A 17,661-nucleotide genomic window follows, 5' to 3' on the forward strand; every position below is an offset into this window, starting at 1 on the left:
ACAATCTGACCAATCAGGTGTTTACAGTAGGGGTCTCCCTCTGACCTTCCTGCCAATCAGCTTCAAGCTCTGTTGGGAGAATTGGCTCTAGACTTATGGTTGGGGGTCACCACAACGTGAGGAACTGTATCAAGGGGTCGTAGTACTAGAAAGGTTGAGAACCACTGTTCTGGAAAGAGTAGAGAGAAGAGTAACAAAGATTATTAGAGGACTGGAGACTAAAATATGTGAAGAACGGTTGCAGGAACTGGGCATGGCTAGTTTAATGAAAAGAAGGACCAGGGGAGACATGATAGCAGTGTTCCAATATCTCAGGGGTTGCCACAAAGAAGGAGTCAAACTATTCTCCAAAGCACCTGAGGGTAGAACAAGAAGCAATTTGTGGAAACTAAACAAGGAGAGAAGTAACTTAGAACTAAGGAGAAATTTCCTGACGGTTAGAACAATTAATATAACTAATTGCTGTGCATATACATCCACGAGCCTGTGTAAACAAGGCTTTAAGAACATGACTGGAGGCTGAAGCCAAATACAGTGGAACCCCGACATAAGAGCTGCTCTACTTAAGAGCAACTCGAGATAAGAGCTGGGAGGGGAGAGATATTTTTGTTCTACTTACAAGCCCAAATTCGAGATACAAGCGCCAAGGAGCTGTCTCCTGAAGCCGAACGCTAACTTCCGCGTTCGGCTTCAGGAGACAGCTGCGAAGCGGCGCGCGTGTTTTAAAAGGTTGCAGCCGGCCTGGGGGGCTCGGGGTGTGCTTGCAGCCAGCCTGGGGGGCTTGCCAGCACCCCCCGAGCCCCCCAGGCCGGCTGCAACCTTTTAAAACACGCGCGGCTTCGCAGCTGTCTCCTGAAGCTGAACGCGGAAGTTAGCTCTTTTTCTTTCTCTCTTTTACCTTCCCTTCCTCTATTTCTTCTTTTCTTTCTCCTTCCCACCTTCTTCCCTCCCTCCCTCCCTTCACTCATTCCTCTCTTACTCTCCCCTTTCATAAGTTTCCTTGCTTCCTTCCTCTGTTCCTGTCCCTTCCCTCTTTCCTTCCTTCCTTCCCACCCTCCGTCCATTCATTTATCCCATTCCTCTCTTGATCGCTTAAAGCCGGTTCCTGGTGCAAAAAGGGTTGGGGACCTCTGTCCTACAGGATTGGGTGGCAGAGAAGTTGAACATATGTAAATTTAAAAGTTTAAGAAAGTTTACAAGTTAAGTGAAAGAAACTTCATTATTCATTTATATGTACATGTACATTTCTTCATTAAAAACTTGTCTTTCTGCATAATTTAGACTAACTTTGTGAGTTTTTTGAGGGCTGGAACCAATTAAAATTATTTACATTAATTCCTATGGGGAAAAGTCGTTCGAGATAAGAGCTGCTCGACTTAAGAGCCCAGGTCAGGAACGAATTAAACTCGTATCTCGAGGTACCACTGTACTCTGATTCACTGGCCATTATTTTGGGAGATTTAAACAAGGCAAACTTAAGGAAAGAGCTACCAAAATATTTTCAGCATGTCTGTTTTTGGCAGTATGGGCAGATGCCAAGTCCTGCTGGAAAATTGAAATCAGCATCCCCATAAAGTTCGGCTGAATCATAGAATCATAGAGTTGGAAGGGACGTCCAGGGTCATTGGGTCCAACCCTCTGTTCAATGCAGGATTCATTAAACCATCCCAGAAAGATGACTGTCCAGTCTCTGTTTGAAGACCTCCAGTGTAGGCGAGCCTACCACCTCCTGTGGCAAACTGTTCCACTGGTTTATCACCCTTACTGTTAGAAAGTTTTTTCTGATACCTAATCTAAATCTACTCCCTTGCAGTTTCATTCCATTGTTTCTAGTCCTTCCATGTGCCAATGAGAACAATGCTGATCCCTCTGCTCTGTGACAGCCCTTCAGATATTTGTAGACAGTTATTAACTCTCCTCTCAGTCTTCTCCTTTGCAGACTAAACATCCTAGTTCCTTTAATCTGCTGCAGAAGGAAGCATGAAATGCTCCAAAATCTCCTGCTGGACGGCTGCATTGACCCTGGACCTAATGAAGCACAGTGGATCAACACCAATAGATGACATGGCTCCCCAAATCAACACAGACTGTGGAAACTTTTGCATCTCATTTGGAAACTGTTCTGTCGAGCTCTCTGATAGAATCCTCCCACAAATGCACAGAGACAATTCTTCACCCACGTTAAGGTTCATCCCTCATGCCCACAGCTACAAGTTCATCGCATACACCACTTCAGTTCTCTGAACGGTCATGGTCCTCCCCTTGACTTCTGCTGGTGCAGAACTAAGGACGACCTTGAATCTTCTGGAAGGAATTTGTTGTTCTTTCCTCTTCATGCAAGCACCCCTCCCAATTACCACAGTCTATTCTACTTGTGGCAGGCCAAAGCCTCTAACTCAAAATGAATGTTTCGACATGATACAAGACTTATGAGTGTCAGCTGATAAACTTTCAGATGTACATCAGTGACTATAGAGCAGGGATGGCGAACCTTTTTACCCTCAGGTGCCAAAAGAATGAAGATGCACGCTATCATGCATACACAAGTGCCCATACTCATAATTCAATGCCTGGCGAGGGCAAAAACAGCTTCCCCCACCAGTGTTCTCTCTAATTTTTTGGGGGGGTGGGCGGAAAAGTATAGTGTCTGAGCGGCAGTCCCTTTGGGACTGGGCGGCACAGAAATAATAATAAAATTTCCCTCTCGGCTTCTGGGCAGGTTTGGAAAACTCTGAGTTGATGATGATTTTTAAGTGAGCGATTGCTCACTTGCTTAGCTTAGAGGGAACTATGTCCCCCACCCCTGTGGTGGCCCTTTGGGGGCTGGAAATGGCCTGTTTCCCAACTTCTGATGGGCCCAATAGGCTCATGTTTCACCCTCTCCAGGCTCCAATGGCTTCTCTGGAGCCAGGGGAGGGTAAAAACACCCTTCCCCATCCTCCTGGAGGATCTCTGGAAGCCACAAATGCCCTTCCAGAGCCTCTGCGAAAGCCAAAAATCAGCTGGCCAGCACATACATGCATGTTGGAGCTGAGCTAGGGCAACGGCTCGTGTGCCAGCAGATATGGCTCCGCGTGCCATTTGTGACACCTGTGCCATAGGTTTACTATCACTGCAATAGGCGGGGAAATCAGTTTTGTTTTGTTTTTTACTTAGAATCCTCCCCCTTTCCCCCCTTGTCACAATCTAATTTAGCTCTTCAAAGTGGACTGAACTAGGAGAGCCAAGTTGTGAATGTCATTACTGTTTTTATTATATAGTTACAGCAATGGGATCTTGCAAGTCTGAATGTATTTCTCCCCTCCCTTCCTTTGATAGTACCGTATTTTTCGGTGTATAAGATGCACCTTTTTCCTCCCTAAAACAGACTGATAATTCGGGTAAATCTTATACTCTGGATGTAGCTTCCCCATCCCCCAGCCCAAACTAGCTGCTAGCGATCTTTCCAGCTCTTACCTTGCAGGCTTTTAAATTGTTTCTCTCTATGAAGAATGTTTTCCAAGCCCTAAGTCTTTGCAGGGTTTTTTCATTGCTCTAACTTGCTCCGAATAAGTTTCTTTCCAGCCCTAACCAGGTGCTAACAATGTTCCCAGCTCTTACCTGCTTGCAAGCTCTTTCGTTGTTACTCTCTGCAAAGAATGTTTTCCAAGCCCTAAGTCTTTGCAGGGTTTTTCATTGCTCTAACTTGCTCCGAATAAGTTTCTTTCCAGCCCTAACCAGGTGCTAACGATGTTCCCAGCTCTTACCTGCTTGCAAGCTCTTTCGTTGTTACTCTCTGCAAAGAATGTTTTCCAAGCCCTAAGTCTCTGCAGCGTTTTTTCATTGCTCTAACTTGCTCCGAATAAGTTTCTTTCCAGCCCTAACCTGGTGCTAACAATGTTCCCAGCTCTTACCTGCTTGCAAGCTCTTTCGTTGATACTCTCTGCAAAGAATGTTTTCCAAGCCCTAAGTCTTTGCAGGGTTTTTCATTGCTCTAACTTGCTCAGAATAAGTTTTTTTCCAGCCCTAACCAGGTGCTAACAATGTTCCCAGCTCTTACCTGCTTGCAAGCTCTTTCGTTGTTATTCTCTGCAAAGAATGTTTTCCAAGCCCTAAGTCTCTGCAGGGTTTTTTCATTGCTCTAACTTGCTCCGAATAAGTTTTTTTCCAGCCCTAACCAGGTGCTAACGATGTTCCCAGCTCTTACTGGCTTGCCTGCTCTTTCATTGTTACTATCTGCGAAGAATGTTTTTCAAACCCTGTCTTTGTAGGGTTTTTTTTTCATTCTCTATTTTCTCCAAATGCTTCTTTCCAGCCCTAACCAAGTGCCAACAATGTTCCCAGCTCTTAATGGCTTGCAAGCTCTTTCATTGTTATTCTCTCCAAATAACGTTTTTTTTTAAAGCCCTACCCTAAGCAAGGGATAAAATAATGTGCTGAAGTTGACCAGATGAATACCTGGTAAGCAGATTCTTTCCCCTACTTTCCTCTACAAAAACTAAGATGTGTCTTATACTCTGAAAAATACGGTAATACAGAGAGTCTTATCTGAAACATTTTCTCAAAGCACATTTCATTCTGGGACTAGAGAATGAATGTCTTTCGTCTGGTGGTTGTCTTGGTTGGAACTATTCATCCTGTTCTTTGAGGCTATTTTGCAGCCCTTTATACTGTATCTCTTCAAGTCTTTGTAGAGCCTTAAACTTCTGCAGAATCTAATTTGACAAATGTTTAGATGACAGAGCCCCACTAAAGTGTTTTGTTCTAAAACTTTCTTATTTTTTAATTTTATATATTTATGTTTTATTGACTGATGAAGACAAATCATTGGACAAAAATTAAATAAATAAATAAGAAAGAAAGAAAGAAAGAAAGTTGTTAAGATGTCTGACTGTTTTCACAGTGTTTATTGCTTTATATACAGTTTTCCAAGCAGCAAAAGGTAGAAGAAAGTAACAGCTTTTTTTTACTGGTGAATTATCCTTACCAATCTTTAAGAACATCCTGTTGATACAACCTACATGAGATCACGTAACAGCAAGGGATAGTGTTGTACATCATCCTGGCTATGTGAACTGGTGAGATCATGTAAGTATGAGAGGCCCATTTGAGGTAGGCAGTTTGCCATGCACATTCAACAAGAATAAAATGCAAAACAGAAAAACATACATCCAATACTAACAACAACAAAAAAGGAAAAGGAAAAAAAATTGTTTCCAAAAAATTTGAAGAAAGCGATCCAAGTATCAAATAAGTTTAACATGAAACATTCTTGCCCCACCCTGGCTGGATGCTGAAAAGAAAAGTAATATCTTGATAAATTCTACTCTATCTTACATAACAGGTCTACAAAATAGTTATGAGCTTTTTCATTTAGCAACAAAAACATGAACTATTACTCCAGATGGGAAGAACTCTAATAATTAAATCGATCTAACATGTAATCATAATATACATTAAAAAATGAAAGGAAAAAAAAAGACAAGCCGATCTATAGGTTAACGCAAATGTTACTCTTCAAATCTCTCTGTTAAATATCTGTTATTGTAGAAAGTCCACAAATGCCAATTCAGTGAAGTGGGTTGATGTGATGTGCCGGTGCCTGGAAGCTGTTAGGGTCTGGGTGGGAGCCAACAGGCTCAAGCTCAACCATGACAAGAACAAGTGGCTCTGGACATTTCCTCCAAAGGACCACTCCATCTGTCCATCCATTGTTCTGGGGGAAGGGAAAACTTTGACACCCTCAGGCAAGGTCCGCAACTCGGGTGTCCTCTTGGACCCACAGCTGAGCCTTGATTACCATCTCTCACCTGTGGCCAGGGGGACCTTTGCCCAGATTTGCCTGGTATACCACTTGCGGCCCTATTTCAACTGGGAGGCTTTGCGCACCCTCAGGCCCCTATCACCTCTCATCTTGATTGTTGCAATGTGCTCTACATGGGGTTACTCTTGAAAGTGTTTGGAGACTGCAGATAGTCCAGAATTCAGCAGTGCGAGCCGTGATGGGTGCATCTCAGTAGGCCCATATAACACCAATGCTCCGCGTGCTATACTGGCTACCTATTAATCTCCAGTCACAATTCAAGGTGTTGGTCATTACCTATAAAGCCCTATATGGTTTAGGACCAGACTATTTATGGGACCGTCTTCTGCTGAATACCTCCAAGAGACCAATAAGATCACACAGGATTGGCCTTCTACGAGTCCTGTCGATTAAGCATGGCAGGTTGACGTGACCGTGGGGGAGGGTCTTCTCTGCAGCTGCCCCGGCTCTATGGCACCAACTCCCCCCCCCCCCCGATGTCCATATTGCTCCCACCCTACTGGCCTTCCGAAAGGCTGTGAAGACCTGACTTTGCCGGCAAACCTGGGGGCTGTGAATATTTACATCTATCACAGCCGAATTGGTATACCGAGTGGTATGCATATGAGTTGATTGGACTACTTGTTTTGTAGGTTTTTATAATGGGATTTATATTGTTTTAATACCTAATATTTGACTTCTTTTTATTATGGTAGTGTATTTTTTATATTGCTGTAAGCCGCCCTGAGTCCCATTGGGATTGGGCAGCATAGAAGTCAAATTGAATAAATAAATAAAATAAATAAATGGCTTCCAGTCTCTTATAAATCCGTCTAATCCATTACTGTATCTCTAAACAAAGCAATTAGTTTTGCCATCTCTGCTAATTCAGTCAAAATCCATTCTTCAACAGTGGGCATCTCTTTTCCTTTCCAGTCCTTGGCGAGTACAATCCTCGCAGTGGTTACATTCACATTTTCATCCAATGCTTTGCCTGCAAAATCTGCTTCCCTATTGTAGCTTGATACTTTACGGATAAGGAGTTGGATTTAGGATTAGAACACAATGCTCCTAGGAAGAAGAGAGGCAGCTGCAGAATTAGTAAAAAGAGTGAGAAACCATTTTAAAAACTTCCAAAAGTACTTTAAAATCAGAGAGACTTTGGTGGTAGGGAAGAAATGGAATAATAATAACAACAACAACAACAACAACAACAAAGTTGGAAGGGACCTTGGAGGTCTTCTAGTCCAACCCTCTGCTTAGGCAGGAAACCCTACACCACTTCAGACAGATGGTTATCCAACATCTGCTTAAAAACTTCCAGTGTTGGGGCATTCACAACTTCTGGAGGTAAGCTGTTCCACTGTTCAACCATTCTGACTGTCAGGAAATTTCTCCTTGGTTCTAAGTTACTTCTCTCCTTGTTTAGTTTCCACCCATTGCTTCTTGTTCTAACCTCAGGTGCTTTGGAGAATAGGTTGACTCCCTTTTCTTTGTGGCAACCCCTGAGATATTGGAACACTGCTATCATGTCTCCCCTGGTCCTTCTTTTCATTAAACTAGCCATGCCCAGTTCTTGCAACCGTTCTTCATATGGTTTAGCCTCCGTCCAGTCCCCTAATCTACAAATCTAATAAATAAATAAAATAAAATCATCTTTGTCATTCTTCTCTGCACTCTAGAAAGATGTCCTTTTTGCATCGTGGCACCAAAACTGAATAATGTAGGCTTTACCTGATAGTGAAGATGCCAGAAGAGCTAACACTGCTAGTGGCTGTTGAAGGTAAACCATAGTCTATTGCTTTCTCTTTGGGATAGGGTTGGCTAGCAAATTCAGGCGGATTGAGTAGTTTCTACTAATGAGAATTTATGGGTGCTGGATGAGATTGGAGCAATCATGGGACTGAAAGTGAAAGTGTTGAAAGTGGGAATCCTTCGTTGCATTGGGGCTTGGCTGGGATTGCAGAACAGCAGAGAAACATCATCAAAAGTTACTCTGCCAAAGGTTTCTCTACCAACCAGTTATTTGTTATCTTTTCAACCTAGGAATGGAAAATAAAATACCAACTAAATTCCATAATCCTTTTCCATAGATCTAGAATGGTGAATAAGGTAGAACTATTTATTTGGGACTTTTGAAGGAAAGACATAAACATTAGGATACACCTAGGTTTTACATCATATGGTATTAAGAGAGGCTTACTTACAAGGGTTTTTGAGAATAAATACAAGTTTGGAAAAAAATGTGTAAATGCAATGCGGATAGTCTTTGCTTAACTACAACAATTGGGACCAGAGTTTTCATTGCCAAACGATGCAGTTGTAAAGCACAATGTCATATATCCATGCTGCTTAACAATAGTGTTCTGGCCGTCCCCAGCTACCATTGTTTAATACGATCCTCACATAATCATGAAATTTCTAATTCTAATTTCCTACCAGTTTCCCCATCGAATTGTGGGAAACTAGCAGCAGATCATGTCACCATGGGACACTGTGACAGATGGAAATACTGGTCAATTGCTCTGGATGGTAATCACACTATCGTGGGAACACTGGAATGGCAAGAACTTCAAGGAGTGGTCATAACTACCAGTCATCCAGCACTGCACAAAGTTTATTCAGACATAGGTCACTTCACCCCACAGTAGTTAGGGCAACCTTCTTCAGACACTCGGCCTTCTGTTGGCCGGCATTTCTCCCGGGAGCAGAGCAACCTTGAACTGGTGAGCTCCAGCTATCCACGCCAGTCTCAGCCTCCGCACGTTGGATGACAGGCTCGCGCTACCAAGCCCGTGATTAAATGAGAAGTACAGTGGTACCTCTACCTAAGAACGCCTCTACTTAAGAACTTTTCTAGATAAGAATCGGGTGTTCAAGATTTTTTCCTCTGTTCTTAAGAACAATTTTCTACTTAAGAACCCGAGCCCGGAAAATTTTCCCAAGGAAATTTGAGAGCTGCATGAAGGCCCAGCCAGTTTTCTGCCATTCCCCCTTTAATCCTGGCCATCTCAGGATTTTCTGGGCTGCCAGAAGAGCCTTTCGATGGTGCTTAAGGAGGCTTTGGCAGTCCAGAGCCAACGGAGCAGTTTCCTTTCTTTGGGCACTTCGCTGTGGTGACTCCCTCACGCTGCCTCCCAACACCCGGCGCGAGGTTGCCTCCCAGAGCGTCTGGGCATGGAAATGCCCCAGCCAGATCAATTTGGCTTCAGCCAAACCGAGGAGTCACCACCAGTGTTACCTCTAATTTTTTGGGGGTGTGGGCGGAAAAGTATAGTGTCTGAGCGGCAGTCCCTTCAGGACTGGGCGGCACAGAAATAATAAATCAATAAATCAATAAATCAATAAATCAATAAATCAATAAATCAATAAATCAATAAATCAATAAATCAATAAATCAATAAATCAATAAATCAATAAATCAATAAATCAATAAATCAATAAATCAATAAACAAATAAACAAACAAACAAACAAACAAACAAACAAACAAACAAACAACCCTGTTTTGCCTCAGAGAATTTCAAAATAAAATACTGCACTGTGTGTCTATAACAGTGAGCTCATAATAGGGCAACTCTATCAATATCAAAATGCCACTTAAATAGTTGAGCTAGTTTCAAACTAGATTTTGATTTTCTTTCTCTCTTCCTTACTCCCATTCTTTTTCTTTCTCTTTTCCTTCCTCTCTTTTTTCTATCTGTTTCTCTCTCTTCCTCTCTTCCTCTTTCTCTCCTTCCCTCTCACTCTTTCCCTCTCGGCTTCTGGGCAGATTTGGAAAACTCTCAGTTGATGATGATTTTTAAGTGAGCGATTGCTCACTGCTCAGCTTAGAGGGAACTATGGTCACCACAGTGAAAGAAAGGTGCCGGCTACAAAGCGAGTGAGCGAGAGGGGAGCCCTTCAGCATGGGAAGGAAGAGGAAGCAGGTAGCAGCATCAGCCACCTTTTGGTCAAAGGATTTCTCTCTCTGGCGCAGTGTACGGGAGGCAGCCTCGTACCTGGTGTGTGGGAGGTGCGTGCTCCTCGCCGCCTGAGAGCTCCTCTTTTTTTTTTTAAGCCTTAATGTTTTTGATTTTTTTAAATTCCCCTCACCTCACATTCTTCCTTCGGCAGGGACTATCCTCCTCCTCTTTTTCCTCCTCCTCCTCCTCCCACCCAAATTCTGAGCTTTTATTTCTTTCCTAATGGGTTTGCATGCATTATTTGCTTTTACCTTTATTCCTATGGGAAAAATTGCTTCTACTTACAAACTTTTCTACTTAAGAACTAATTAAGTTCTTAAGTAGAGGTACCACTGTATGTGTTAAGCTTCTAGAGCTCCCTCTAAGGGCGTCTTCAGTCTTGAAGAGCTTATTGACTGAAATATTGGCCTTGTGACATTCAGTACCTTCCACAAGAACTGAGAAGAATTGAGAGAAAACTATTTGGATTCTTGCAGGTCTCTGATTCTTCATTCATGTAAATGTCAACAATACACGAGCACACAATACATACAAACTTAACATAAACTAATGTCAACTCGACTGCAGAAAATGCGACTTCAACAACAAAGTGATCTATGGCTGGAATTCACTACCTGACTCTGTAATTTCCCGCCCCCGAAACCCAAAAACAACAAAAACAACAATGTTTATTTGTAGTGCCCTTTTACCAAAGGACATAATAATGAGCCATATACATTTATAAGGACATACAATAACACTTATCAGGTTAACAAATATCCCCTCCCTCCCCCACACCCCACAATTCTCCACATCCTGCAATTCCCACAATATAGCAAAGGGTTACATTAAAAAATTCATGTAGGGCAGTGATTTTCAACCTTTTTTGAGCTGCGGCACATTTTTTACATATACAAAATAATGGGGCACCTTGAGCAGGGGGCAGTGGGGGGGCCTAAAAAAAGTTTGGACAAAAAAAAATCTCTCTCTCTCTTCCTCCCTTTCACTCTATTTCTCTACCTCTTTCTCTCTTCCTTCCTCTCTTTTTTGCTCTCTTTCTATCTCTCCCTCCTTCCCTGCCTCTCTTTCTCTCTCTTGCTTTCTTTGTTTCTCTTTCTCTCTCTCTCTCTTTCTTTCTTTCTTTCTCTTTCTTTCTCTCTCTTTCTTTCTTTCTTTCTTTCTTTTTCTTTCTCTCTCTCTCTCTTGCTATCTTTCTCTTTCTTTCTTTCTTTCTCTCTCTCTCTTGCTTTCTTTCTCTTTCTTTCTCTCTCTCTCTTTCTCTCTCTTGCTGAGCTTTGCGGCACACCTGACCATGTCTTGCGGCACACTAGTGTGCCGCGGCACACTGGTTGAAAAACACTGATGTAGGGCATAACATCAGAGGGGCCCTTCAATGAAAGGAAAAGTCTAAATATGGTCAGCAGAGTCAATACAGGACCCAAGGAGATGGCAAGACACAGTTCCACAAGAATGGGGGGCAGAACAGCTGATGTGATAATTTCCAGTTGCAGGGTTAGTATAAAGATGGAAATATGGCTAATGTCCATGCAAGATTTATTTTTATTTATTTATTTATTTATTTATTTTGTCCAATACATAATACACATTGAAGAGAATAGATATGTAATAATATAAATAAAGAAAATAATAGAAGAAAAGATATAAAAGTATAGGTGAACATATTTGAAAGGAAGAAAAGATATATGAGATAAGGAGAGACAATTGGACAGGGGACGGAAGGCACACTGGTGCACTTATGCACGCCTCTTACTGACCTCTAAGGAACCTGGAGAGGTCAACCGTGGATAGTCTAAGGGAAAAATGTTGGGGGTTTGGGGATGACACTATGGAGTCAGGTAATGAGTTCCACGCTTCGACAACTCGGTTGCTGAAGTCATATTTTTTACAGTCAAGTTTGGAGCGGTTAATATTAAGTTTGAATCTGTTGCGTGCTCTTGTGTTGTTGCGGTTGAAGCTGAAGTAGTCGCCGACAGGTAGAACGTTGCAGCATATGATCTTGTGGGCAATACTTAGATCATGTTTTAGGCGATGTAGTTCTAAGCTTTCTAGACCTAGGATTGATAGTCTGCTTTCGTAGGGTATTCTGTTTCGAGTGGAGGAGTGAAGGGCTCTTCTGGTGAATCCTTAGTCTTAAGTCCCTGGACATTTTTCTTAAAGTTCTTATAATTTTATTCTCTGAGTTCAGATTGTCCCAGAGATAGGAGCTCCAATAGTTCCCTCTCTCCATGCACATAATTAGTGCAGAGCTGTAGTCCAGCATATTGGCTGGAGAAACATCGGCAGCTGTGGATCTTCAGAACGTGAAAAAAATTATTTCTTCATGTCCCTGCCAAATCTCTGGGCTACAGTCTTTCGAGGGCTATAACCAGCAGGGGTGGGCTACTACCAGGACGGGGGAGGGGGGAACACAGTGGGGTAGCGAAAATGGAGCTCCAATTTGCACTGAAAGATGTTAAAAGAAAATGCAGGGCGTCCTGCATAAGCCACGCCCAAAGCTTGGTAGTAAATTTTTTGGTAGCCCTTCACTGGTTATAACCTTCCCAACGTTGTTAATCCTAGTGTCAAGGGGTGCCTTATACTTAACCTTATGTTGTCCACTGTCAACCTCATCCCCGTTTCTAAGAGGTCTGTAAGTGGCATACATAAGTGCACCAGCATGCCTACTGTTCCTATCCTACTGTCCTATTGCCCTCGTGTATCTGTTTTTACTTAATTTATGTTTATACCCATACCTGCTATCTTGTACATGTTTGACAAACAAACAAACAAACAAACAAACAAACAAATCAATTGATCAATCAATCAATCGGAATGGTTACATAATAGACTTTGTTCTGTTTACCAATAAGAGGTCACCATTTTCCTGCTGGACATTGTTTTCTATGTCAATAATAAGCTGGAAGGCATGCCTTCTGTGACCAATAGGCAACCCCCCCCCCCCATCTTTGTGGGAGACTCATCTTGAAACGAGAATTCTATGGGATCTTAAAACTAATACAGTACTTTGTTTATTATGAGGCTGGCTCCACCCCTGAAGAGAAATTTCTCTCACTTTCTCCCTTCCTCTCTGTTGTATCCGTAATGGCTACTTTGTATCCTTGTAAATAGTTTGTTCCTTCTTCAAGCGCTGTCTGAGCCCAAGCAGGAAGTCGCTCCTGATTGGCTCAGACGCGGCTGGCTCTTGCTTTGGCGGGAGCCGCAAAAGTATAAAAGAAGCGGCTTTTCCCTAGCAGAGCAGCCGGTACTCGCTGAAGTCACTTGCCTTGCTGAACCAGTCACTTTCTCTGAGCTGAAAATAAAAGTACCGAGTTGTTTGAATCCTGATATCCGAGTCTACTTCACTGGCGACGAACGGACGGAAGAAAACCGCGTGCAACATGAACAAAATCCAGATCGGCCAGGCTCCGGAAATCTTCGATCCCGAAAAAACGTCCTGGGATGAATACATGACCACCTTCGAGATCTTCCTCGAGGCAGCTGGGATACAGGACGCCGAAGCCGATCGCAGACGGGCAATTTTCCTAAACTACTGTGGTCCGGAGATCCGTGGGATTGCCCAGACTCTCACCGACCCACAGCCAACGAGAACCGTAGCGTGGGACGTCCTACAGGAGAAGCTAGCGAGCCATTTTAAACCGACCAAACCAGCCATGGTCTATCGGCACCAGTTTTCCATGATGGCTCAGAAGGAAAACGAATCCATCAACCAGTTCACGACGCGGCTTCGAACGGTACTTGCTCAATGCAAGTTTAAAGACCCGGAAGCCCGCCTCACAGATGCTTTAGTTTTCGGCATGAGAAGCGCCACGGTGAGAAACAAACTCCTCACCGAAGAAGAACCAACTCTACAAACCGTAATTAAACTCGCGCAAACCGCAGAAGCCGCCGACGCAGCAGCCAGAGAATTAAAGGAACACGGGAGGCGAGAACTCATCGCAAAGATAGATGCCGCATCTCCCCGCGCCGTGGGACCAGATGACCCCAACCAACCAGCTCACAACGTGGACGACTGCTTCCTCGTACAAGACCAGCCGAGACACAACAGGTCAACTCACCCAGCCCCTTGCGCGGGCTGCCAGGGAAACCACCAACGCCACCGATGCCCTTTCCGAGACGCTACTTGCCGCCGCTGCAACCGTCGAGGCCACATCGCCATCGCATGCAGAGCAACAGCACCAGAAGAAACATTCGCCACACCACGATACCAACGACCTCAAAACCAGAACTTCCAACCGCGAGAAAATAGACCGTTCCAAAATTCGAGTCAAAGGAACTACTCAACCGCTAACCGCGACTACTATAGAGGTAACACTAAATTTTTCGTGAATAACACGACAACACAAAAGGGGGCTAAAATTGTTATCTCACTATTGCTAAATAACCAACCATGCTCGATGGAACTTGATACAGGTTCCAGATATACTATTATGCCTTGGGAAAAATTTAAACTGTATATGCCTAACATGTCTAAATCTGATTTAAAACAAACCTCTCTAGTAATCAGAGACTTTCAAGGGGGGGTGATCTCAATCCTGGGAACAGCAAATGTACCTATTGTATTCAAGAATGTAAAATGTACCCTACCCATGCTTGTTGTAACAGGGGCTAAGCACTCTCTCTTGGGCCTGGCTTGGATGGAACCATTGGGAATTGAAATTTCGGGTGTATGCAATGTGAACTGTGATAATATGCCTAACTTTGTACAAGAGTTCCCTGAGGTGTTCAGCCCCACTTTGGGGTCATACAAGGGGCCCCCCATATCGTTTTCTATTGATCCCAAGGTCCCACCTATCAGGTTAAAACCTCGCAGGGTTCCCCTTCCACTTCTCCCCAAACTAGACCTACAACTGGATAAACTTATAAGCCAAGGTATTTTGGTCCCTGTGGAACAAGGACCATGGGAAACCCCCATAGTCACACCGGTAAAGCCAGATGGCTCCCTAAGAGTTTGCGCAGATTACAAATCGACGCTTAACAAGGCCCTCCAGCACCACCCCTACCCCATTCCAGTGGTACAGCAACTCCTGCACTCCCTGGGGGAGGGGAAAAGGTTTGCAAAAATCGATCTCGCCCAGGCTTACCAGCAACTCCCCGTCGATGACCAGACAGCGTGTGCACAGACAATTGTAACACATAGGGGAGCATTTAAATGCACGAGGTTACAGTTTGGGGTGAGCATAGCCCCAGGAATTTTCCAGAGCATTATGGAACGCCTTTTGTCAGGGGTAAATGGGGCCATCCCATATTTTGATGACATCCTAATTGCTGGGGAAAACCAGGAACAAGTAAACAAAAGAATAAGGGAAGTACTTAAGAGGCTACAGGACAAGGGTTTAAGAATCAAGCCTGATAAATGTGTTTGGGGAACCAACAGTATAGAATTTCTAGGATACAAAATAGACAAAGAAGGCATCCACCCCACAACAGAGAAGTTGAGAGCCATTAGGGAAGCCCCAGAACCACGAGATAAGAATGAGCTACAGGCATTTTTAGGCCTCCTTAATTTTTATTCCATTTTTTTAAAGCAGAAGGCAACAGTAGCAGAACCCCTACATCGTTTACTCCAGAAGGAAGCCAGATGGACCTGGGGCGAAACTGAACGTGAAGCCTTTTTCCAAATAAAGAGTCTGTTAACCTCCAAAAGCGTAGTAGTCCAATATAGTGCGTCACTACCCATCAGGCTCACGTGCGACGCCTCGCCATACGGCATAGGAGCAGTCCTAGCTCACGTTCTACCCAATAAATCAGAAGCCCCAATAGCATTTTTTTCAAGAACAATGAACAGCACAGAAAGGAATTATAGCCAGTTGGACAAGGAGGCCTTAGCTTTAGTGGCAGGGGTGAAGAAATTCCACAACTACATCTTTGGTAGGAACTTTGAATTGGTAACAGACCACAAACCTTTACTGGGTCTGCTAGCCCCAAACAAGCCCACTCCGCCTTTTATGTCTCCTAGACTTATCAGATGGGCCCTTTTCCTCTCTGGATACCAGTATGAGCTCACCCACAAGGGGGGGAAGGAAATTAATCACGCAGATGGCCTCAGCAGATGTCCCATAACAGACTTAGTGGAGGATCCTGTTCCTTCTGCAGATGTATTATTAATAGAGCTCGAGGACAACCCACTAACCACAGCCAAAGAGGTAGCTGCACACACGCAGCAAGATCAAATCCTTAAACAAGTAATAAACTGTGTACTTAAGGGATGGCAAAATGATATTGTGAAACCTGAATTGCATGATTTCAAAGCTAAGAGACTTGAGTTATCTTATGTAAAGGGTTGTCTGTTGTGGGGAGACAGGGTGGTCATCCCCAGAAGCCTAAGGGAAAAGGTTCTCAAAATGTTACATGTAGGCCATCCGGGAATGGTCAGGATGAAGAGCCTAGCAAGGGGACATCTATGGTGGCCGGGTCTGGATGCTGAAATTGAAAACTGGGTTTCAAAGTGTGAACCATGCCAGGAGTCACGGCCTAATCCCCCCAAAACAACCCCGGCTGAGTGGGAGCAGCCTGCTGGCCCTTGGTCCAGAATCCACATTGATTTCGCGGGTCCAGTGGGCTCCCAGTATTTTCTAATAGTGGTGGATGCATTCTCCAAGTGGGTGGAGATAATAGCAATGAACAACATAACCACAAGTGCCACCATCAAGGTTTTGAGTAGACTTTTCGCATCACATGGGTGCCCAGATATCCTGGTTTCTGACAATGGGCCACAGCTAACAGCCAGGCAATTCGAATTGTTCCTAGATGGATTAGGGGTCAGACATGCCCTCATCTCCCCTTACTCGCCCTGGGCTAATGGATTGGCAGAACGCTACGTTCGCATGGCGAAGGAGGCATTGCGCAGGTCAGGGCCTGGGGATGTGCAGCAAAACTTAGACCAATTCTTACTCACTCAGCACATCACCCCTAACTCGCACACACATGTAAGCCCTGCAGAATTGTTGATGGGGAGGAAATTAAGGTCACCACTAGATAGGTTGAATCCAAGGTTCTGTATTAACAATAACCAAATGTGTATAAGACCCGAAAGGGAAATGTATTTGGGACAAGCTGTATATGTGAAAAGTTTTGATGGAAATGTAAATTGGATAAAAGGTATTGTTGTTAAACAAAATGCACCAAAAACTTATATTGTTAAATTAGAGGATGGTCGTTTGTGGAAACGACACATAGACCACATTCGGAAGCGAACAGAAAGCCAATTGCAACAAAACACTGACATGGACTCTCCCCCCTCAACAGACTTTGAAACATTGCCCGAATTAAGAGACACGCAAATGAACTTATCGGGCCTAGGGGAGCCATCCAGCGACGCCGAGCCATCCTCCTCCTCCGAACTCTGCGTTGGGCCCACCAGGCCAAGTCCGCCGCGCGGAGACCACAGCAACGAACCATCCTCCTCCGGCGGCGTCGACAGCGAAACTGAACTGCGCAGGTCGGAGCGAACTGCGCGGAGGCCCCAGCGATTGGATGACTTTGTCACATGGCTTTCCTGATGGATGTGACCAACTGTGAGGGGAGGGGTGTTGTATCCGTAATGGCTACTTTGTATCCTTGTAAATAGTTTGTTCCTTCTTCAAGCGCTGTCTGAGCCCAAGCAGGAAGTCGCTCCTGATTGGCTCAGACGCGGCTGGCTCTTGCTTTGGCGGGAGCCGCAAAAGTATAAAAGAAGCGGCTTTTCCCTAGCAGAGCAGCCGGTACTCGCTGAAGTCACTTGCCTTGCTGAACCAGTCACTTTCTCTGAGCTGAAAATAAAAGTACCGAGTTGTTTGAATCCTGATATCCGAGTCTACTTCACTCTCTCCCTCTCTCTCTCCCTTCCTCCCTCTTTCTCCCTCCCTCCTCTCTCCCTCCCTCTCCTCCCTCCCTCTCTCCCTCTCTTTCTCCCCCCTCTCCCTCTCTCCCTCCCTCT

Source organism: Erythrolamprus reginae, unplaced genomic scaffold (genome assembly GCF_031021105.1).
Source record: "Erythrolamprus reginae isolate rEryReg1 unplaced genomic scaffold, rEryReg1.hap1 H_1, whole genome shotgun sequence".
NCBI classification, from domain to species: Eukaryota; Metazoa; Chordata; class Lepidosauria; order Squamata; family Dipsadidae; genus Erythrolamprus; species Erythrolamprus reginae.